At 47.3% G+C, this 25,101-nt stretch overlaps 1 protein-coding gene across 18 annotated transcripts in view; it reads left to right on the top strand.

Annotated features, from left to right (window-relative positions):
- The window catches only part of MEGF11 (multiple EGF like domains 11), a 384,547-nt gene that overhangs the window by 258,959 nt on the left and 100,487 nt on the right, over nucleotides 1-25,101 (top strand). The gene's annotated exons all lie outside the window — the stretch shown is intronic.

The following is a 25,101-nucleotide window of genomic DNA, read 5'->3' as shown; positions in this document are numbered from 1 at the left end:
CCGCCGGCTGTGCCTCTCCAGGAGCTCTTCTTGGCTTAACTCTGAAAAGATTAAAAAAAAAAAAATCAACCCTGCCCAACATCTCTGGAGTCTGGACTCAGGGCTGAGTCCAGTGACTGTGAGTGAACCAGAGGGAGATGCAGAGCTTCCCCTGTTGGAAGGTGTCAGAGGAGGAAAGAAACCAGCTCCAGCCCCAGCCAGGCCCCCTTTGGGACAGCTTCCTGTCTCCAGAGGCGTCCCTTTCCCCATTCACAGGAAGCGGATAATTAAACCAGAGTAATGAAGACTCATTCATTGCTAATTCCTGCAGTGATGAAATGAATTCACTTTCCTATGCAAAGGAAAAAAAGAATTTAAAATGTAAAATAAATAAAACCTCAAATAGTTGTATAGCGCTTACTATGTGCCAGACACTCTTTTAAGCCTTTTACAAATAATAACTCATTTAAACTTGTCGTTTTGAAGGTGATATTCGGCTGTCAGCTTGGATTTGTAGATGGAAGCTTTGTAAAAGAAGGCAGTTTGAATCAGAGACAGTTTGTCAATGTTGCAGGCTGTCAAGGGCGTTGCTAAGAGGACGCACTGTGTTTAAATTTTGTTTAACTCCTTGCTTCCAGAAAAAAAGTTGGATGTGGGAAAGGAGATTTTTTTTTTTAATTAAAGAATAGAGTGACAAATTTTTCATTTTTATTAGAAAAGCCAGGGTTGTGACTATGATTTCAGATAAAATTCTTTTAACCATTTAAGTAAGACACCCTGCTTCTCTCTGGTGGCAGCATGTAAGTATTGCAGGAAAAGTACTCAAGAGGAAGTTATTGTGCAAACCTGAGTGATGGGAAGTAGAGGGTGGGGGTAGCAGCGAAAACTCAACTGACCTTGATTGACATAAAAAGCATGGCCACGCTGTGGTCCCCAGGGCTTCTAGCCCAGTGCTTCATTAGGGTAGGCAGGTGCCACCTCTTTGATGATCTCTTGCCCCATATTTGCTTTCCTGAGTTTAATAAACATTTGCTAAGCCCCTACTCTGTTCCAAGTACTGTGTTGGGAACTTTATATGTGTGTTCTCTTTCCCTTTTCTGGGGTAATCCTCTTACCCCTATAGATGAGGAAACTGATACCTACCCCAAATTATTGTCATTTTTATGACTCTCTTCTCCTCCAGCTTGTGAGTTTCTTGACCCAGGGGCTGTGCTGTTTTTCATCTTTATTTCCCCATCTTGTAACAATAAAGAGTCAATAATTAATGAATGGTTAATTATTCAAAGAAGACTATATGATTTACCCAGGTTATCATATAGTGATAGAATCTGGGTTCAGATCCAGCCCAGAGCACCTTTTGCAGCACCACAGCTTCTCAAATGGCACTCAAATGCCTCAATTAATAAGACATTTGTAACTTCTAAACTTGTATCACATGACCACTGCAAGGTGACTAATCCAAAAGGCTGTCAGCTGGTAGGAGAGGGGACATGTGTAGACCCCTTCCCTTGGTTTTCTGGTCCACAGATAACTGTGTGTAGTGGTGTTCTGGAGTTGGCTCACGTTGGCTCACGAGAGCTGACTGTGCTGATCTTTTCCCGACTCTGTGTTCTCTTGCTTCATGTAGGCAGCTTGACGTCAGCCATGGTAGGCGTACTTACTCCATGCTAATTGGCAAATACTGCATATCAAGGTTTTGGTGGTTTTTTTTTTCCTCTGCAGACCTGATTGTTGAACCTTTACAAGCCCCCCCACTGACTAGGTTATAGCCAATAACAGGAGCTCTGGAGTGAAATGTGACCAGAAGTTGTGCATCTCCATGTGCTTATTTTCTGAGGTTGGGAGGCAGGGGGCTAGTAGACCTCGTAGTTCACAGCTGTGCGTGTACAGATTGCTACACATCTGTGATGCTGTCAGGAAATCCATGAAGTTGAAAGAAGAGAACTCTCATCTGCTTTAATTCACTTGTCTCTCACAGAATTGAGTAACACCATGATGAGGAATTGCAGGGCTGGGCAGGGAGGTGGCTCCCCAGAGCACTTGATGAGTGACAGACGGTGCCAATTCTTGTTCTTGAAGTGCTCAGGGAATCTCAAGACAGTTTTTGGTGACTATCACTCTCCTTCCTGGATTTGTCCTTCTAGAGTCTTTTTAAAAGCTATTTATTTATGTATTTATTTCTTTATTTGGCTGCTCCAGGTTTGAGCTGTGGCACACAGGATCTTTGATCTTTGTTAAGCATGTGAGGTCTTTAGTTGCAGCCTGAGAACACTTAGTTGCAGCATGTGTGATCTAGTTCCCTGACCAGGGATTGAACCCAGGCACCCTGCATTGGTAGTGTGGAGTCTTAGCCACTGGACCACAAGGGGAGTCCCCTCAAAGTCTTTCTAAGACTTCCTGGCTGGGGATTCTATGCCTGAAAGAAGAATAATGAAAATCATGTAGTTATATCACATAATTGTATCTCATTTACCTCTAGAAAAGAGCCACCCTATGAGAGGGATATTATTCACCCTTGTACTGAATTGAATCGTTTCTCCCAACAGCCATGTTCACTTGGAGCCAATGAATGTCACCTTGTTTGGAAATAAGGTCTTTACAAATATCATCAAGTTAGGATGAGCTCGTACTGACATACCGTCCCCCAAACACAGAGTCTAGGAGTCCCACATTCAATCAGTTGCAGTTGCCATCAACCCTACTCATCTCCATGCCTTCCCCATCCCCACCACCACTGCCTTAATTCCATGTCTCCTAAGGTTGTGTTTGGACCACTGTGGTAACTTTCTAATGGTCTCTGCTTCATCTGGTCTCTTCTCACTCAGATCTCAGCACAGAGAAGACTCTTAGGAAATGAGGGCTCATCTGGATCCCCTAGGACTCAGGATTACTGGGACATGACAAGTCAAGGGTAGGGGCTCTTGGTGCAGCAGACCTGGGTATGGCATAAGCCCTCTTGGAGGAGGTTGCCATTTACCCCACCGTAGAGCTGCGAGAACTTACACAGGACTAGGGGAACAGACTCTTGGAGGGCACAAACAAAACCTTGTGTGCACCAGGACCCAGGAGAAAGGAGCACTGACCCCACAAGAGACTTGCCCGTGAGTGTCCAGGAGTCTCTGGCAGAAGCGTGGGTCAGCAGTGGCCTGCTGCAGGGTCAGGGGCACTGAGTGTGGCAGTGCATGCACAGGACCTTTTGAAGGAGGTCACCACTATCTTCATTACCTCCACCATAGTGTGGCCAACCAACAGGGAGGGAACACAGCCTCACCCACCAACAGAAAATTGGATTAAAGATTTACTGAGCATGGCCTTCCCATCAGAACAAGACCTAGTTTCCCCCTCAGTCAGTCCCTCCCATCAGGAAGCTTCCATAAGCCTCTTATCCTTATCTGTCAGAGGGCAGCCAGAATGAAAACCACAATCATAGAAAACTAATCAAATTGATCATATGGACCACAGCCTTGTCTAACTCAAAGAAACTATGAGCCATGCTGTGTAGGACCACCCAAGATAGACGGGTCATGGTGGAGAGTTCTGACAAAACGTGGTCCACTGGAGAAGGAGATGGCAAACCACTTCAGTATTCTTGCCGTGAGAACCCCATGAACAGAATGAAAAGACAAAAAGATAGTACTTTGAATAAAGAACTCCCCAGGTGGGTAGGTGCCCAATTGCTACCAGAGAACAGTGGAGAAATAGCTCCAGAAAGAATGAAGAGGCAGAGCCAAAGCAAAAACAACACCTAGTTGTGGATGTTACTGGTGATGGATATAAAGTCTGATGCTGTAAAGAACAATATCGTATAGGAACCTGGAATGTTAGGTCCATGAATCAAGATAAATTGGAAGTGGTCAAACAGGAGATGGCAAGAGTGAACATCAACATTTTAGGAATCAGTGAACTAAAATGGACTGGGATGGGTGAATTTAACTCAGATGACTATTATATCTATTACTGTGGGCACGAATCTGTTAGAAGAAATGGAGTAGCCTTCATAGTCAACAAAAGAGTCCAAAATGCAATACTTGGATACAATCTCAAAAACAACAGAATGATCTCTGTTCATTTCCAAGTAATCCAAATCTATGCCCCAACCAGTAATACTGAAGAAGCTGAAGTTGAATGGTTCTATGAAGACCTACAAGACCGTCTAGAACTAACACCCAAAAAAGATGTCCTTTTCATTATAGGGGACTGGAATGCAAAAGTAGAAAGTCAAGAAATAACTGGGTTAACAGGCAAATTTGGCCTTGGAGTACAGAATGAAGCAGGGCAAAGGCTGATAGAGTTTTGCCAAGAGAACGCACTGGTCATAGCAAACACCCTCTTCCAACAACACAAGAGAAGACTCTACACATGGACATCACCAGATGGTCAACACTGAAATAAAATTGATTATATTCTTTTCAGCCAAAGATGGAGAAGCTCTATACAGTCAGCAAAAACAAGACCAGGAGCTGACTGTGGCTCAGATCATGAACTCCTTATTACCAAATTCAGACTTAAATTGAAGAAAGTAGGGAAAACCACTAGACCATTCAGGTATGACCTAAATCAAATCCCTTACAATTAGACAGTGAAAGTGAGAAATAGATTCAGGGATTAGATCTGATAGACAGAGTGCCTGATGAACTATGGACAGAGGTTTGTGACATTGTGCCAGAGGCAGTAGTGATCAAGACCATCCCCCAAAGAAAAAGAAATGTAAAAAGGCAAAATGGTTGTCTGAGGAGGCCATACAAATAGCTGAGAAAAGAAGAGAAGTGAAAGGCAAAGGAGAAAAGGAAAGATACACGCATTTAAATGCAGAGTTCCAAAGAAAAGCAAGGAGAGATAAGAAAGCCTTCCTCAGTGATCAATGCAAAGAAATAGAGGAAAACAATTGAATGGGAAGGACTAGTCATTTCTTCTAGAAAATTAGAGATACCAAGGGAACATTTCATGCAAAGATGGGCACAATAAAGGACAGAAATGGTATGGGCCTAACAGAACCAAAAGATGTTAAGAAGAGGTGGCAAGAATACACAGAAGAACTGTACAAAAAAGATCTTCATGACCCAGATAATCACAATGGTGTGATCAGTCACCTAGAGCCAGACATCCTGGAATGCATAGTCAAGTGGGCCTTAGGAAGCATCACTACAAACAAAGGTAGTGGAAGTGATGGAATTCCAGCTGAGCTATTTCAGATCCTAAAAGATGAATCTGTGAAAGTGCTGCACTCAATATGCCAGCAAATTTGGAAGATTCAGCAGAGGCCACAGGACTGGAAAAGGTCAGTTTTCATTCCAATCCCAAAGAAAGGCAATACCAAAATATTTTCAAACTACTGTACAATTGCACTCATTTCACACGCTAGCAAAATAATGCTCAAAATTCATCAAGCCAGGCTTCAAAAGCACGTGAACCATGAACTTCCAGATGTTCAAGCTGAATTTAGAAAAGGCAGAGGAACCAGAGATCAAATTGCCAACATCCACTGGATCATTGAAGAAGCAAGAGAGTTCCAGAAAGACCTCTACTTCTGCTTTATTGACTACACCAAAGCCTTTGACTGTGTGGATCACAATAAACTGTGGAAAATTTTTCAAGAGATGGGAATACCAGACCACCTTACCTGCCTCCTGAGAAATCTGTATGCAGGTCAAAAAACAACAATTAGAACAGGATATGGAACAACCATCTGGTTCCAAATTGGGAAAGGAGTACGTCAAGGCTATGTATCGTCACCCTGCTTTTTAACTTATATGCAGAGTACATCATGTGAAATGCCAGGCTAGATGAAGCACAAGCTGGAATCAAGATTGCCGGGAGAAATATCAATAACCTCAGATATGCAGATGACACCACCCTTATGGCCAAAAGTGAAGAGGAACTGAAAAGCCTCTTGATGAAAGTGAAAGAGGAGAGTGAAAAATTTGGCTTAAAACTCAACATTCAGAAAACTAAGATCATGGCATCTGGTCCCATCACTTTATGACAAATAGGTGGGGAAACAAAGGAAACAGTGAGAGACTTTATTTTTTTGGACTCCAAAATCACTGCAGATGGTGACTGCAGCCATGAAATTAAAAGGTGCTAGCTCCTTCGAAGAAAAGCCATGACCAACCTAGACAGCATACTAAAAAGCAGAGACATTACTTTGCCAACAAAAATCCACCTAGTCAAAGCTATGGTTTTTCCAGTAGTCATGTATGGATGTGAATCCAATACTCATGTTGGACTACAAAGAAAGCAGAGCACAGGAAAATCGATGCTTTTGAACTGTGGTGTTGGAGAAGACTCTTGAGAGTCCCTTGGACTTCAAGGAGATCCAACCAGTCCATCCTAAAGGAAATCAGTCCTGAATATTCATTGGAAGGACTGATGCTAAAGCTGAAACTCCAATACTTTGGCCACCTGATGCGAAGAACTGACTTATTTGAAAAGATCCTGATGCTGGGAAAGATTGAAGGTGGAAGGAGAAGGGGATGACAGAGGATGAGATGGTTGGATAACATCACCAACTCAATGGACATGAGTTTGAGCAAGCTCTGGGAGTTGGTGATGGACAGGGAAGCCTGGTGTGCTGCAGTCCGTGGGGTCGCAGAGTCAGACACAACTGAGCGACTGAACTGAACAAGTCACCATGTTGATATCAACAGCAAGTGTGTAGTCCTGGGGTAGGCGTGGGACGCCTGATTTCTTAAAGCCCAGGAAGATAACAAGAGCTAAGACAGAACCAAGATGAAAGGGTGAGATCAAGAGCAGACAGTGCTGGTTCCTCAGGGCTACACTGGGTATCAGACTTCCCTGCCTGAAGATATGGGCCCTGTGATAGAGGACAGAGACATGAGACAAAAGCTGTCCCTGCCCTCCAGTCTCAGCGGGGCACACTTTCCACTCCACGTGAGTGGGAATGGACATGAATGCAAAGGACTTGATTTCCAGCGCCAGCTGTGCCGTGACTCAGTGGGCCATCTTAGGCAAGATCCTGCCCCTCCATGGGGCTCGGTTTCTTCATTTACAAATTGACAGGGCAGGAGAGGAGGATTTCCAAGGTTCTTTATACAAAAGGGACAGTGAGATGGACATTAATATCTACCTACTGATACAGCAGCAGAATTCTACGTGGATTCTAAAGAAAGCCCAGACCTGCTGGCTGGCAGATGCCACATTGGCCCTTTCTTACAGAGCCCCCTGTGCCAGGGCAGCCCATTGTCAGTCACCTTCCTTAAGGAAGCTAACAATGGCTAGGATGCCCCACGCCCCAGCCCAGAGCTTCTCAGGGGCAAGAGCTAGCGTGCCACCCTGCCCAGAACTCCCAGGGGAAGCTCTGTGGCCTGGTGGCCATGGCAGCTGAGCCTTGTAGAGGGGAGGAAAGATAAGGGAGCAGCAGGTGCCTCTGGGCCTAGTTTAGGGCACAACAGAGATGACAGCACATCTGCCCTACGTGTGTTTTCTTATTTGTTCCCAACAGGAAATCAATGATGTCAGAAACCGAGGGATGACTCTGCAGCCCCAATCAATAGACCCTGATTAATTCAGTCATGGCCGTTGGGTAAATTTGCTGCATCATAATTAGAATTATTAATTAAAAATAGGAAATCAATTGACACAAATTAAGCAAAGTAGGAATCAGCTGGGCTTCTTTGACATTGTTTGGGCAGGAGTTGAGGAGCTGAGCTGCATGCTCAGCTCTAATTTGGGGGGCCCACATCCTATGTGACCCCCCCAGACAAGTCCAGCCTCCAGGCCCCACAGCTAACAAGGGAGCAGAGTGAGCCCCTGGGCCTCCAAACTCCAGAGCTGGAGGCACCCCAGAAGCATCTTATTCAATAATCTTATTATTTAACATTGAAAAAAAAGAATTTGGGGAGAAAAAGGTATTTCTGCTTATTACTTTGCTTTCTCCATTCACATGCATACATCATTTTATCATCAAAATGTATTCATATGGTATGTGGTCACGTGCTCTTTTTCCTCTCAACAGCATGGCATAATCACCTATTCATTTCCCACACAATTATCATTTGAATGGCTGCATAATAGTCCATAGATGTACCATAATTTACCTAACCAGTTCTCTATTGTTGGCCTTTGAGTCGTTTAATATTAATAGCAGCTACATTCATGCGGTTCGGGGGGGCGGGGTGTGTCCTTCCTTATAAGTTGTACTGCGGGGCTTCCTAGGTGGCGCTAATGGTAAAGAGTTCGCTTGCCAATGCAGGAGACGTGAGAGACACAAGTTCAATCCCTGGGTCGGGAAGACACCCTGGAGGCGAGCATGGTACTCACTGCAGTATTCCTGCCTGGAGAATCCCATAGACGGAGGAGCCTGGAGGGCTACAGTCCATGGGGTTGCACAGAGTCAGACATGACTGAAGTGACTTAACATGCAAGCGTGGGCTTTACAGACAGTGTTTTGTCTAATCCTCACAACAGTCCTGTGAAGCAGGTGCTATTTTTACTCCCATCCTTTAAGCAGGGAAGCCAAGACTCAGAAGAACAACTCTGATCCAAGTCCTGCAGCTGGGCAGTGGCATGCCCAGGAAGGAAGCCAGGCCTCCTGCTCCTTCGTCAGGGCTCCAACGACCCTCTCCTGGGCCCCCTTCCTCCTCTGCCCCCTCCCTCCTCATTGCTCCCTCGTGATCCTCTGAAATCCAAAGGTGGCCACATCTGTTCAGAGCGGTTCCTAGGAGCGTCTGTCCTCAGCTGACTACTGAGGCTGGAGTTGCTGGTGGGATGGACAGGGCAGGTCTGGCTGTACCTGGCACAGTTTCCATGCCAGCTATGAGAGAGCCAGCACCTGGGACAGCTCCTGCCAGCCCCGTGAAGCACATGCCCATCCGCATCATGCCACATCGCGAGCTGCTGGGAGCATTCCCTCCCTCTACCTTCTGCCCACCCCCCGTGACCACACCTAAGGCTCCCCACCCATCAGGAGCAAACCATCTGACCACGTCCACGGGAGCAGTTTTCTAATCTTTATTCCACTGACACACACTGCCATATACCGCTCATGTGGGCTGGGTCCAAGAGAAGTTGCCCATGGGTTACAGGCTATTTCAGTGGCTCCTGGTGATGGCGCATTCCCACATTCCCCTGCCTCCCCTCCCACCCCCTGCACCATCATTTAAAAAAACATCTAGGAATGCAAGTCACACAGATGGGAGTTATCAGGCACTTACAATCTTGACACACTGTTATTTAGTATGAAAAATAAATTATTCACCAGCTTTGTACTACATTAGTAGCAAATCACTGTGACAAACCTCATGGTCTGTGGTGTTACGTTGGTTTGTCATGCATGATACAATAGTAAGTGTACCTAGTCTAAAATACACAGATAGTTCGCTGCTGAACAAAAATTACTTTCTAAAATGTCTGCCACTTTGTGCAAAGTCTTTCAAGCCTCCTTTTTTTTTTTCTCTCTCTCCTTTTTTTGTTAGGCCAACAATGACCCAGAATTTTCACTTACTAGATTCTTCTCAGTGGCTCGGGCCTCCGCTTTTGAAATGCCTGCATTCTGCCACTTCCTTCCACTCTGACACCCCTTGTCTCAGGCCAGAGTCCCTTGGTCTTGGGGAAAATAGCCTTGAGTTACAGATAAGAATCTGCCTGACAGCCTCCCAGTCCAGCACACATCTACACTTCCTTCTCTGCCCCACAATCTGCAGTCCCCCAGCCCCTTAGAAGGAGCCCCCAAGGACACCCCCTCCTCTCTGAGCGAGGTGCATGGTCCCTTGTGACTCCCAAGAAGCAACATTAAGGGATCAGTCTCCCCTGTCCTGATAATTTACAGTACTTGGGTGCCATAAAAAGTTAGTTTGAAGCGTTCTCTAACCAACTTAATTACCACGAGCCTCCTTCTGAAGATCGTTCCAGCTAGTTGAATATTAATCTGCAATCCAAAGAGTCCCCAGGCACAGACTGCAAGATCTCGTACACACAAGTAATTAAGACCACTAGTAGACAGACTCCAAAAAACTGGGAATTTTCTCCAAGAACGCAAGTGAAAAGCGAACTTCTGTCCTTCTCACCAGCACCCCCAGCTCACCTGGCAGGACAGGCTGGGACAGGAACTCGGTTTTGCTATTTCATAGGTTTTAGAACACGGGATCTTGTTACATAGTGGCAGGATGATGCAGTAAAAAGAGCACTGGACTGGGAGTCCACGGACCTTGCTTATAGGTCCTCAGACTCATTTATCCTGGGCAGGTCACCGTCCCTCCCAGAGTAACAGCATCCTCACCTATGAGAGAATGGAGTTAGACCAGTGTGTGTGTGTGTGGGCGTGTGCGCACGTGCCTTTATTTTCCTAAGGTTGTCCCAAGTGTGGCCTTGGCTATTGAGGCTAAACATTGCATAAGCCTCATGCTGATAATGACTAGCTCTGCGATCAGCAGGAGGATGTAGTCAGAGCTGGCAGGAGTACCTGGTGACTCACCTTTGCTGACTCAAGAGGCTTTCTGAAGGTGGCTCATTCAGTGCTGGAACCATGGACTCCTCAGCCCCAGGCAGGTCAGCAGTATATAACCACTGAGTCAGAACCTGAGTTAGCCTTACTGATAGCCACTGACTCAAGAGAGAAAGAATTCAAACCAGGCTAGTAGAAAGCATGTGGTGAGGTGCAATCCCTGGGAAGGGTGAGGGGCTTGTGTTTGCTTGCAAGGCTGGATCGCCAGGCTCAACTTCCTCCACTTCCCAGGGAAGCATGAAGGTCCCTGTCCCATCGTATGTTCATCTGGGCAGGATCCCTTTGCGTTGAGACCAGATGGGTACCCGCGAGAGCTGTTCTTGGCTCGCTCTCATCCCTGGAGCCCATCTCTCTGTGCTTACTGCTCTGGCTCTTAGAAAGGGCTTCTACATACAGGTTATTTAATGTCATTCAGATATCTTATTCCTGGTATATAGACTGGAACAAAAAACAGAATGACAACAGCAATTAATTTTCCTGTCGAGGATGCCAGCAGCTTGAGCCAGAATGGAGCCAGGGAGCTCAGCAGAACACTGAGATTTTGAATTCACAGCTCAGAGTCTCTGGGACCCACCCTGTATAAATCACATCCACTTTGGGGCTCAGCCACACATGAAGGAGAGAGTCAAAGGGAGGTCTGTTTACTCTCTGGACCTTGAGGCTTGGCCTTTCCAATCAGAGATGAAATGGAAATGAGGGTTGTTGGCTTGGCCCCTTCTCACCTCCCTCAGAGAGCTCTAGCCAGCAATTCTTTAGTCCTGTGTGCTCAGAGAACTCAGTAAGGGGGAAACCCAGGGCTTGGGTAAGTAGGACATTTTAGCTGGCAGGAACCAAGCCCCATCCATCCATCATTTTGAAGATGTAGAAGTTGAGGTCTAGTTACCTGAGGTTAAGAAGAGGTGATAAGAATACACAGAAGAACTATACAAAAAAGATATTAATGACCCAGAAAACCACAATCACTCATTTAGATCACTCATCTAGAGCCAGACATCCTGGAATGCGAAGTCAAATGGGCCTTAGGAAGTATCACTACAAACAAAGGTAGCGGAGGTGATGGAATTCCAGCTGAGCTATTTCAGATCCTAAAAGATGATGCTGTTAAAGTGCTGCATTCAATATGCCAGCAAATTTGGAGAACTCAGCAGTGGCCACAGAACTGGAAAAGTTGAGTTTTCGTTGCGATCCCAAAGTAAGGCAATGCTAAAGAATGCTCAACTACTGCACAATTGCACTCATCTCACACACTAGTGGGAGAAGGAAATGGCAACCCACTCCAGTATTCTTGCCTGGAAAACCCCATGGAGAGAAAAGTCTGGCAGGCTATAGTCCATAAGGTCACAAAGAGTCAGACATGACTGAAGTGACTTAGCACTGCACACACTAGCAAAGTAATGCTCAAAATTCTCCAAGCCAGGCTTGGAGTGAACTTCCAGATGTGAACCGTGAACTTCCAGATGTTCAAGCTGAATTTAGAAAAGGCAGAAGAACCAGAGATCAAATTGCCAACATGCTTTGGATCATCGAAAAAGCAAGAGAATTCCAGAAAAAACCTACTTCTGCTTTATTGACTATGCCAAAGCCTTTGACTGTGTGGGTCACAAGAAACTGTGGAAAATTCTTCAAGAGATGGGAATACCAGACCACCCTACCTGCCTCCTGAGAAATCTGTATGCAGGTCGAGAAGCAGCAGTTAGAACCAGACGTGGAACAATGGACTGGTTCCAAATCAGGAAAAGAGTACATCAAGGCTGTAAATTGTCACCCTGCTTATTTAACTTATATGCAAAGTACATCATGTGAGATGCCAGGCTGGATGAAGCACAAGCCGGAATCAAGATTGCTGGGAGAAATATCAATAACCTCAGATATGCAGATGACACCACCCTTATGGCCGAAAGTGAAAAGGAACTAAAGAGCCTCTTGATGAAAGTGAAAGAGGAGAGTGAAAAAGTTGGCTTGAAATTCAACATTCAGAAAACTAAGATCATGGCATCCAGTCCCATCACTTCATGACAAATAGATGGGGAAACAATGAAAACTGAAAGACTTTATTTTGGGGGCTCCAGAATCACTGCAGATGGTGACTGCAGCCATGAAATTAAGAGGCTTGCTCCTTGGAAGAAAAGCTATGACAAACGTAGACAGCATACTAAAAAGCAGAGATATCACTTTGCTAACAAAGGTCCATCTAGTAAAAGTTATGGTTTTTCCAGTAGTCACATATGGATGTGAGAGTCAGACTACAAAGAAAGCTGAGCACTGATGGATTGATGCTTTTGAACTGTGGTGTTGGAGAAGACTCTTGAGAGTCCCTTGGACTGTGAGGAGATCCAACCAGTCAATCCTAAAGGAAATCAGTCCTGAATATTCATTTGAAGGACTGATGCTGAAGCCCCAATACTTTGGCCACCTGATACGAAGAACTGATTCATTGGAAAAGACCCTGATGCTGGAAAAGATTGAAGGTGGGAGAAGGGGACCACAGAGGATGAGGTGGTTGGATGGCATCACCGACTCAATGCACATGAGTTTGACCCAGCTCTGGGAGTTGATGATGGACAGGGAAGCCTGGTGTGCTTCAGTCTATGGGGTCACAAAGAGTCGAACAAGACTGAGTGGCTGAACTGAACTGAACTACCTGAGGTCATGCAGTTGAACATAACAGAGACTGAAACCCCAGTCTCTTGACTTCCAGCTCAGCATCTCTCCTGTGCTCCATCCCACTTCCCTCATGATGTTAACAAAATGTGTGTGTGTGTGTGTGTGTGTGTGTGTGTGTGTGTGTGTGATTCTTCTCCTCATCCTTATCTCACTTTTACAGTCAAGCATTATTGCCCCCATTTTGCAGATGATGAATACTGAGGCTTGTACAGTGTTCCAGCTTACCTAGCAAGCCCTTTGTCATCCAAGAATTCATTTTACTCTCATAACCATCCTGCTGGATAAGTTTTAGTATACTCCTTTTCACCAGAGAAAACTGAGGATTGGAGAAGTGAAGTGACTTTCCCAAGGTCACACAGCCAGTCAGTGGGTAAGCAGAATTTGAGCCCAGCCACTTTCCATTACGCGAGGAGGTTAGTGACAGAGCCAAGGCTAGAATGAGTGCCCTGACACTCAGCCCTCAAACCCTTTATAATGTCCCAGGAGAACCCATTTTCCTACCTGGTGAGACTGCCCCTCAGTTCAGTGAGTACCAAATGACACCACACCATTTTTTCCGCTCAGAGATGCTTCACTACTCACCTCCACACTCAAGTTCTGTGATGCTTGCAAATGCCACCAGGTGCCATCTGAAAAGGTTTTCATTTACCCACAGGGAAGCCAACTGGACACTTTTTGTCAAAACATTCTCAAGAGTTCTCTGAGCTTAACTCACCACTCTCAACCCACTACCTGCCACACTCACTGCCTTCTTGGCTTCCTACCCTGAGAGATAGTTCCACTTCACACATACTGGAGCAAGAATCACAATAGTATTACCAGTTAATAATTATATTGCACTTAAGTGTTTTTGCAAGCATGTTTTCAAGCATTCTGTCACCTGATGCAATTATCTCCACTTGACAGATGAAGAATCAGAGGCTCACTGTAGGGAAGGAATTTGCAATGGGTCACACAGTCTGTAGTGGCTGAGCTAGAACTTAATCCCAAGCTTTCTGGCTCCCAGTTCTATGCTTCTAGCATAAGGTTGGGAAAGAACAAACAACTACTACCAGAAGCTGGGGAGTAGGAGAGAATTTTCAGGAGAGCAAATGCCAGAAACCCCTCTAAGAAGGGCTTCTCCCTGTCATTTTGATCACCAAAATGTCCTGGAAATTGAAGCATTAGTTTGTATCTTAGAGTGACAAGAATAGAAGGAATTATTCTTTTTTCCATGCTCTAAGTTTCTTGGTGTGGAATTCAGTACCAAGGACAGCGCTTCTCACCACCATGGCCCTGGCATTGTAAGACCTAAGAATTAGAAGAGTCCATCCAGCCTTCATCCTCTGTACAAATCATTTCCATAATACTTCGAGCCCATCTGACCTTTGCTTGAATATCTCCTGCAATGGAAGAATCTTACCATTTTCAGTTCTTTGAACTTTCCTATTAAAAGTGGAGGAAGTCAAGGAAATGGTTACACTGAGAAGAGGATCACCAAATTCTTTTTAAAACTATTAAATATTTGTGACATATGGAAAAATAAAGAAAATACTATGAAAAATACCCTCCACTCACATTGAAAAAAAATATAAAAAATCACTCCGTTTCCCTAAGATCCTTTTTAAAGAAAGAAAATGTTACAAAAGTACTTAATGCCCCCTTTGCTCCTTCCCCTGCTCTAATTCTCCTCCCTCTGTATCCCCAGGGGTCACCTGTATGGTTGTTAAGATCCTTCAATTCAAAAAAGTTATGTCAGAGCCAAAAGAGTTCCTGGAGACTTCCTTTTCCTACCCAATCATGCAGCAAACGAGTAAGGCAAGACCTGAAGAAGGGATTTGACTTAAGATCTCAGTGGTGGTCCTAAGCCTTTTCATGACCATTATCTTCTCTTTAATCTCATCCCAGTCTTTGATGTGGGGTGAGCCATGGATTAGTATATCCATTTTATAAGTTGGGTTGCTTGCCTTTTTAGCTCTCTACTGCATCTCAAAGATATCAAGTCACCCTCTGTTGCATGTGAAAAGATCAGGACAGTTATAGAATCTCCTGTTTCCTCATATGAAAAACTTGAGTTATGGTAGAGGTAACTGAATAATAGGGAAATCAAGTTGACTTGCCATATGGGGTTGAGAGTGGGATTGAATGGAGCAGAACTCAGGGTGATGGAGCAGGGGGAATAGCTTCAGCAAAGCATGAGGCACATGGAGGCGGAGTCTGCAGGAAACAGGGCGTGAAGGGTGTCAGAGGGATTTGGGCGGCGGGATGGCTGGGCCTGGGTGTAGAGGGCTTTAAATACCAGGTCCCCATGCATCTGAACTTGAGTCTTGAGTCACTGGAGACCATGGAAGAGCTTTACACAAGGCAGTGACCTCATCAGATTGTCATTTGGAAACATCACTCCGGAAGTTAGGCACAAGTTGGGTGGAGGAAGATACTATAAGTGGGACACTGGTTTTGGACCCTTGACAACAATCTATAGCCACCCATATCTGCTCTTTCTCCTGGTGCTGTTAGGTTATTTGGCAGATAACGGACAACTCTCAGGCCCTGATGGCTTATCCCAGGCCAGCTTCTCCTCTCCACCTTCCATTCATCCACTTTCAGAGACTGAAAGTTTGTCTTCATGAGACATGAAAAGAACATGGCAAGAGAAATTGCCATAAGCCACTCTCACATGGCAGGAAAAGTGCAAGCAAAGAGGAGAGTTTTGCTGTCTATTTATGGCTTGTAACTGTGGTTCAGCTCTGATGATGCGGTAGAAGCAGCTTTGGCCCTCTGAAGACCTGTTCTAGACTCAGCACTGCCTCCAGTTCATCGTGTCACCTTGAAAAATCACTTTCCCTTTCTAGGCCTCCCATTCTTCACCTGCAAAGGGAGAGAATGAGACTAGCTGATTGCTAAGGTGGCTGACCGTCATTCTAATACTTTGTAATTGCATCCTCTTCTTCACTGTCTATGAATCATCTATGGGACTCAACTCTGAGGCCTGCAAAGAGTCTCTACTCAACCTTGGTCCTTCATAATCATAACTGCTACAATTCGCTGTCCATTTGTCATGTGCTTGCCACTGTGCTAAGCCCTGTGTAATTGCATTTCATCACTACAACTACCCTACTAGGTAAGTGGCATCATTATTTTCATTTTACAGATTTGGGAAACTGAGGCACAGATTTAGTAACTTGCCCAGGGTCACCCTTAAGAATTCAGGTCTGTTAGCCTCCACAGCCATGCCCTCAAAGCCTGTACCTTAATGCCCAGTGCCAAGCTCAGATCCATGCCTGGATCCCTTGTTGCTGCTAAATCACTTCAGTCGGGTCTGACCCTTTGTAACCCTATGGACCGTAGCCCACCAGGCTCTTCTGTCCATAGGATTCTCCAGACAAGAATACTGGAGTGGGTTGCCATGCCCTCCTCCAGAGGATCTTCTTGACCCAGGGATCAAACTTACATCTCTTACGTCTCTTGCATTGGCAGGCAGGTTCTTTATCACTAGCACCCCCTGGGAAGCCCCCGATGCCCATAGTAGCACCTTCTAAGTTCTCTGTGGTCTGTATCAAACCGCGAGGGAAAAACTTGTCTGGGACTCTGCTCAGCTTGGTGAGTGGCCAGACCCCACCCCCACCCAGAGAGCTCTGCTGAGGAGCGTGCCTTCTGTTTGCTGATTTTAATAAGATCGTTCCCTCTCTTGATCTTGAGTGATGACAGGTAGCCAACTAGAACTAACTACAATGTTAACTTTGCCTTGAAAGCCTCTGCCTGCTCCCCAACTGGAGACAGCTTGAGCCATGAGCTCATTAAGCAACAGAAGCCTGTCTCCCCACTGCCTGGATACCAGCAAGAAAACCCATAATAGACCTGCTTTTACACTGAGTTGAAAGAGCATCACTCACCCAGTCCTGAACAACTTGCTTTCAGCCCCCTTCCCCTCCCCCCTCCCAGCGTTCAATTAGCTGCCAATTAGGCATCAAGGGTTCCCTAGCCTCCTGCCAGCCCCTGACCTGAAACAGGAGAGGACCTCAGAGCTCTCAGCCCAAGTTCAAAGGCATTTTGATTGTGTGCCTGAGTTTACCCCCGCTCTCTTCACTTGGGCCTGGCTTCCTTTCAAAGTGAAATGCTTTAAAGGGAAAAGAAAAGAAAACCTCACACACTGGGGTCCACTGGGACCCCGCTGGTTCAAGCATCCAGTTCAGAGGGCCTCCCGATCGCCCTCCCACACAGCTCCCAGCACATCCTGGGATTCAGCTCACCTAGGCCTCCCACTCCAACCCCTTTGGCTCCCGGTCACTAGGGGAGGGGGATGGAAGAGAAAGATGGGTAGAGCAGAGGAAAGGAGGCTGGGAGTGGGGAGGGAGGCGGTAAAGATGGAAATGGAGATAGAAATGGGGGAACATCAGGGGAAGCAGCTGCTAAGTCTCCCATCCTCTCCGGGGAGGCTGAGCTACAGAATGAGGGTCACCTTTGCGGTCCTTCAGCTTTCAGGGAATCTGATGCTTGGTAATGAAGAACAGCATCCTCTACTGGATTCTGGGGTAGAGTGGCAATCATTCCAGCCCGGGGAAACGTCCCCTCTCCTTCAGTTTCTAAGCCCTTCTCCTCCCTTATACCAGCCAGGCAGGGCTGTTAGGTACAGGTGTTCAGGTTGTGCACTGCATAAACCTGACATAGAGGAACTTTTATGGGGGGGGAGGGGGTGCATGGATGAATGTGGAGAATCCAGCCCTCCCAGCAGCCCTGGAGGAGACTCTCCTACACATAATCAGAGATACACACTGCCTGGAGGCTGCTCCAACCCTGATTCTTCCAAGCCACGCCCCAAGGTCCCTTCCCTAGAGAGCCGTGCTGTGCTGTGCTTCGTCACTCGGTCATGTCTGACTCTGCAACCCCATGGACTGCAGCCCGCCAGGCTCCTCTGTCCATGGGATTCTCCAGGCAAGAATACTGGCGTGGGTTGCCATGCCCTCCTCAGGGGATCTTCCCAACCTAGAGATTGAACCCAGGTCTCTGGCATGGCAGGCGGATCCTTTACCAGCTGAGCTGCAGGGAAGCCCCTCCTAGCAAGCTATCTGAGGCCAAATTTCTGTCCCCACCGCCCAACTCTAAAGAAGGTAGAGATGCTGCAAAGAGACTCTCCTACCAATTGTCTCCCTACAGCCCATGATGACATTCCTGCCTCCAGGCCTTTGCTCACGCTGCTGTCTTCAGCCTCCTCCACCGCTCTCCCTTATGCCTAAGTCCACTCTCCTTTCAGGTCTAGGGAGTCCCATCTCCTCCTCGAAGCTTTCCCCACCCTGGGGGCCACACCTTCTGTGCGTACCTGAAGTTCACAGAGTGCCACCCCTTCTCCCTGGGCATTAGCTCCTTGACCTATAGAGAGACTTCTCCTTTGTCTTTTTATGTGTCATTGTGACTGCCACCCCCTCCCCCATCCCAACCCCCTGGTCACGAGGACTGAGGGCAGGAGCCATGTCATCTTTTTATCCCCAGCCCCTGAACCATTTCTTTCATGGATTTGTTGGTTTGCTCATTGAGTCAGCATACATTAATACGGGGCTCCCAACACACAGCAGACAGCATGCTGGGCATCGCACATGCAGTGGGGAACAGAGGGGACTTGGGGCCTGACAGAGACACCCCCGCTTCCCCAGGCGTCTCATGGCAACCCAGCAAAGGCAGCAGTGACAAGGAGCTGCAGTTCAGCCTCGGGCACAGTCCATGCAGCCAGCGGGACGTGGGGCAGAGAGAATGCCCACCCTGCCGTCCTCCGCCAGGGCAGGAGCAAGGGGCTCATGGAGAAGCACCCTGGCGCTCTTGCCCCTCGATTGGGATAACTCCACTCCAAGTGCTTGGTTATCTCCCGGAAGTCCAGGCAGATTAACACCCACTGCGCTGCATCTTCCTTCTTTGCCCCTCCCCACGGAGTCACCTTAGGGTCTGCTCCCGTGGAAGCAGAAACCAAATCCCTCCCTGAAGGTGGAGTTGAGAACAAGTCAGGTGATGATGATAATGACCTATTATTAATCCAGCTAATAACTCAGCTCCCTGTGAGTTAACCCTTGCATGATGCCTGGATCAATGACTTTGTTTATTCATTTATTCATCTCCACACTTTCTGGGAGGGTTTGTTACATAGCACTGAGCACCTTCTACTTGCAAGTCATTTAGTGAGGTACTTTTACGCCATTCACTGACCCCCACTCTCTCCGGCATGTAAGACCCATTTTATAGGTGAGGTGAGGAAGCTAAGTCTCAAAGGACAACTACGGGTTGCCCAGGGTCACACAGGTAGTAAGAAGCAGAACTTGGATTTAAACCCAGGTCTGTATGATTCCAAAGCTCTGAGGCCTGATGGGTAAGCATCCACTTCAAACAAGGCAAACAGCAGTAGGCACAATGAGTTTAGAGTGACTGGGGAGAAGGAGGGTTCCTAAAAGCTTTCCTAGGGCAGAGGCATTTAATCTGAGTCTTTGGATGGGAGGGTTTGAGAGATGGAGAAGTTTCCTGGGTGGGGTCTGCAGGGCTTTAAGGAGTGAGTCCCACGTGAAGGACAAGGAGAGGTTCTCCAGAGTAGGCTGGGCCACTCTCCACCAGATAGAATGAGGGGTACTGAGGCCCAGGCCACTTTTGCTAAGTTCAGCTCATTAGATTCCCTCTAAAATCCCAGGCCCCTTTGGGCTCAAAGGGTGTCCCAGAAGCGTCAAGTGTAAATATCCCACTTAATGAAGCCACCTACCACTGCCCACTGCAGGCCACACCCGTGGTCATCAGAATTCAAGGGTCATTAACTGCGCTCCGTTTGCTTGTAAGCTGTTGTGTTTCTCACCAGTTGACTGACTGGGAAGTCAGCTCCCGGAGAGGCCCTGGCCTTCCCTGCAGCCCTGAGTCTCCTCCTCGTGGTCTCAGCTGCTCAGGGGTACCCACCACCGTGGGACAGGACTCTCCCCTCTCCGACCTCTGGCAAATGCAGCACTCACATTTAGGGGTGGGAGAGACAATCTTCAGGAGTCTTCGCTTGATGCCCAGAGACATAAATAACAATAAGGAACTATATTTAGTCCCCTGGAGGTGGGCACATAATCTGAGATCTCAGCCTGTGTGCACTGTCAGCACATTTTCTGAGTCACCCAGATGCTCTCATATGGAGCTGCCCCAACTGGTTCTTCTCCCCATTCATGCCCAGCTGTCTCCTGCCCGGTGGGGGGATGAGGGGAGCCTCTCAGAGGCACCAGGCAGAAGGGGGCTCATGTTCACCCCCTCCACCCACATCCTCCTAAACCAGAAGGTCCTGGCTCACCCAGGGTGTTGATGGGCTACATAGAGGGACCATGTCCCTCCTGGCTCAGGGTCGGAAGTCCTGCCCACAGGGAGTCCTGCTTGCCTGCTTTCACAGAGCCCTAGTGGACCCTCCAAGAACTTCCCATTGCTCTTAAGAGAAAACCCCAGCTCTTGTCACAGGCACATCTGGCCCGACTGTCTCATGGGGCCCCTCCCTCTCTCGTTTCTCTCAGAACTTACCAGCCAGGCTGCCCGCTTCAGTGCCTTGGCTCTGCCAGCCTTTCCCCTCCCCAGGACACTTGCCCACGCTCTTACCCCAAAGCCTTACTCTCACTGTGGCTGCCTTCTTCTCATCCTTCAGCTCTTAGCATACATGTCACCTCCTCTGAGGGGCGTTCCTTGACCTCTCAACAGAACCCCTATCTCAATTACCATCAAGCTATTATTTGCACCTCCATACCCTTGTTGTAGCTTATGATTCTTGTTAATGGATTCACTTGTTGAGCAAGTGTTTATTGAGCACCTATTGTATGCCAGATGCTGTTCTAGGTGCTGGGGATACAGTAGTGAAGGAAATAACTCCTCAGGGAGCTGACATTCTAGTGGGAGTCCCTGACAAAAAATTAAGAAGGTGAAAATAAGTATATGGTATGGTGATCATATGACATCAGATAGAATAAGTTCACGAAAGAAAAAAATAAAGCCAGGGAGATGGAGGAGAAACTTGGAAAGGATGGTCCATGAAGGCCCTTAGGAGATGCTGTTTGAACAAAGGCCAGAATAGAGGCCTTTACTACTTATTTTTTTAATATTGGCTATATTCACTATGCTGCACAATATAATCTTTTTAATTTTTATTTATTTATTTGCTTTTGGCTGTGCTAGGTCTTCGTTGCTGACATGGCTTTCTCTCGTTGTGGCAAGCACGGGGTGTGGTGCGTGGGCATCTCTTTGCAGCGGCTTCCCTTGCAGCTCACAGGCTTCAGAGCACACGCTCAGTAGATGTGCGGTGCACGTGCTTACTTGCTCTGCAACATGTGGCATCTTTCCAGGCCAGGAATGGAACCCGTGACCCCTGCATTGGCAGGTGGACTCTTAACCACCGGGCCACCAGGGAAGTCCCTTCACTGTTTCTTGTCTGTCTCCACTCCTGGACGATAAGCTCCTTGAAGGGACCCTGGAGGCTTTATTCCCCACTTGATCCACAGTGCCTGGCACTCAGTAGGCCCTCAGTAAAGCCTTATGAAGTGAGTGGACAAATGGACAGCTGGCCAGACCTCCTACCACTGCAGCAGAGGCATCTTTCCTTCGCTCCATCAGCAGCTCCCAGGAGCAGCTGGTCCCTGTCCTTTGATAATAACTCTCAATAGACAGGAAGGCCATTTGTCACTCCGCCTTCAGGTCTCCTCTCTCCAGGGTATCTGGAGGTCCTCACCCAGCTGTGATGGATAGAGTGTCCTCTGACTGGCAGGCCCAGCTGGGAGCTGCTCTCAGAGTCCCTCCCTATGCAGGGACAAGTGGACCATGACACAGGTGACACAAATAGCAAGATGGGGTTGAGTGGGAAGCCCCAGATACTGAAGAGACATGGCTTCCTGCTGATAGGTGGGTCCTGTGTTAAGTGACCTCACTGGGGATGCGGTACCATGGAGAATGGTAGATGGGATCAGAGCCTAAAGATGTGGAATCTCAGCTCTCCTAAGTACACCGGGGCCTTGGGCAAGCAGCTTCATTTCTCTGGCCCTGTCCATCTGAGTAATGGGAGTACCAATGTTTGCTTTGATGACCTGTAAAGCATTGAGGTGCTTTGGAAAGTCAAGGGTGTTCAGATAAGTAGAGTTATTCCAAATAACAAGTTATTTGTGCCAAGCCTTTAAAGAATAGTTGCATAAAGCAAGGAAAACCTGCATGTGTTGTCTTTATTGTCAAAATTCTATTGATGCCTATAATTCAGTGGGTGCCTGTGAGCAGAAATTCAGCACACACACATGCGCCCCAAGATTCAATGCTTTGTTTCCTCTGGGGTTGCTATTCCCTCCATCGCCGAGTCTGTCTCTGATAGTTTCTCCAGGTGATTCAGAGATCGAGGCATGTCTGAGATACAAAGCTTAGGGCTCATCTAGTGCTGCCCCTTCATTCGACAATGAGGAGATTGAAGGCCAAAGAAGATAGGTGATTTGCCTAAGGACACACAGAAAGCCTGGTGTCCATAACCCCAAGATAGGACCAGAAGCCAGGAAAGGATGGAGGATGGAGGGTGGAGGCTCTCCTTAGGCCTGATATCACTTCGTGTTGCCTCAGCTGACAATGGAGATTATGGAGTGGTGGTTGTTGTTCAATTGCTGGCTTTTTGCAACCCCATGAACTTCAGCAGGCCAAGCTTCCTTGTCATTCACTATCTCCTGGAGTTTGCTCAAACTCATGTCTATTGAGTTAGTGATTCCATTTAACCATCTCATCCTCTGTCATCCCTTTCTCTTGCTCTCAATCTTTCCCAGCTTGCGGGTCTTTTCTGATCAAAACGTGGTCCCCTGGAGAAGGGAATGCCAAACCACATCTGTATTCTTGCCTCGAGAATCCAATGAACAGTATGAAAAGGCAATAAGATAGGGAGTTGTTGGGGGGATTAAATGAGATACTACTTATAAAGAATTCAGACAGAGGTTCATCGATAACAGGGCTTACTCTGTGTTAGCTGCTACTGTCCTGACCATACCAGCAAGCGCCAACGCCACCACACAGCCTTTCTGATCAGTGGGTGCCCTGCCCTAGCAGTTATTGAGTATTCTTAATGGCTATATTCATCATTCCCAAGCCCCTAGCCTTTGAAGCAGCACGGTAGTTCATAGGACTTCCCAGAAAAGACAGAGAGGACAGAAACACAGCGCCAATAAAGCTGTCTTGGTTTGCTTGCATCCCCCTCTGAGCTGTGTTCTAGCCCAGTGCCATTCGGGGTGCTTTTCTGTGGACCCGAAGTCCAGGCCAGTGATAAGTAAAAACATCGGTTATAAACGTTTAGAAACTTGCAGCCGTTTCGACAGCACTGTGAGACCCAAGTCTGCAGTTGGTGGACTCCTCTGCTGAGCAGGACATAGCCTACGTGAGTGTGTCAGAGGTTCATGGAGGGGCCCACGTGCTGTGACCCACATAGGAGTCATGCCCAGGTAGGACCATGAGTCTCAGATGGGTTGGAAAACGAAACTGTTCCTTTCCCAAGGATAGTTTGAGAAGCCATGATCTAGCCATGAGAAATGCTGGGCTGGAAGAGCACAAGCTGGAATCAAGATTTCTGGGAGAAATATCAATAACCTCAGATATGCAGATGACACCACCCTTATGGCAGAAAGTGAACAGGAACTAAAGAGCCTCTTGATGAAAGTGAAAGAGGAGAGTGAAAAAGTTGGCTTAAAACTCAACATTCAGAAAACTAAAATCATGGTATCGGGCCCCATCACTTCATGGCAAATAGATGGGGAAACAGTGGAAACAGTGGCTGACTTTTTATTTTTTTGGGCTCCAAAATCACTGCAGATGGTGATTGCAGCCATGAAATTAAAAGATGCTTGCTCCTTGGAAGGAAAGTTATGACCAACCTAGATAGCATATTAAAAAGCAGAGACATTACTTTGCCAACAAGGGTCTGTCTAGTCAAGGCTATGGTTTTCCACTGGTCATGTATGGATGTGAGAGTTGGACTACAAAGAAAGCTGAGCACCGAAGAATTGATGCTTTTGAACTGTGGTGTTGGAGAAGACTCTTGAGAGTCCCTTGGACTGCAAGGAGATCCAACTAGTCCATCCTAAAGGAGATCAGTCCTGGGTGTTCATCGGAAGGACGGATGCTGAAGCTGAACCTCCAACACTTTGGCCATCTGATGCAAAGGACTGACTCCTTGGAAAAGACGCTGATGCTGGAAAAGATTGAAGGCAGGAGGAGAAGGGGACGACAGAGGATAAGATGGTTGGATGGCATCACCGACTTGATGTACATGGGTTTGGGTAAGTTCCGGGAGTTGGTGATGGACAGGGAGGTCTGGCGTGCTGCGGTTCACGGCATCGCAGAGAGTCACACACGACTGAGCGACTGAACTGAACTGAACTGATATAGCCTTCCTTCAGTGAAGCAGACTGCTCAGCCTGCTCACCAGACCTTCTGCAGTCGGGTTGTGTGTAACCCCTCCCCCACTGAGGGCCACTCTGTGCTCTGAATTCTCCCTTCCTGCCTTCGCAGCCCACCACTCAGACTGTCTTCCCCTTACTTTCCCACCTACTGAAATCCTATCCCTCTTTCTAGATCCGAAGCCAAATCCTCTCTTCCCTGAGGCCCTCAGTGTCCCCCACCGTACCCCCAATCTCCCAGTGCCCTTCACCTCCAGCAAGCGCTGCTCCCGGTCTGTCTCACGCGGTCCGCAGCTGCTGCATGTGTGCCTGACCTTGGTCACTCTGTGGCCCCTGAGGGCCAGCTGGGCCTCCCATCCTTCTGAAGCCCTACCAACTCTAGACCTTACATCTAATCAGTTTTCAACAAACGTCAGCCCAGCTGATCCAGAGCCCCAAGTGTACCAGTTGGCTCCAGGTGCTGCTTCTGCTAAGTCGCTTCAGTCGTATCCGACTGTGTGCGACCCCATAGACGGCAGCCCACCAGCTCCCCCATCCCTGGGATTCTCCAGGCAAGAATACTGGAGTGGGTTGCCATTTCCTTCTCCAATGCATGAAAGTGAAGTCACTCAGTTGTATCTGACT

Source organism: Odocoileus virginianus, chromosome 6, assembly GCF_023699985.2.
Source record: "Odocoileus virginianus isolate 20LAN1187 ecotype Illinois chromosome 6, Ovbor_1.2, whole genome shotgun sequence".
NCBI lineage: Eukaryota > Metazoa > Chordata > Mammalia > Artiodactyla > Cervidae > Odocoileus > Odocoileus virginianus.
Note: the sequence above shows the minus strand (reverse complement) of the source record. Positions and strands in the feature narration are given on the sequence as shown.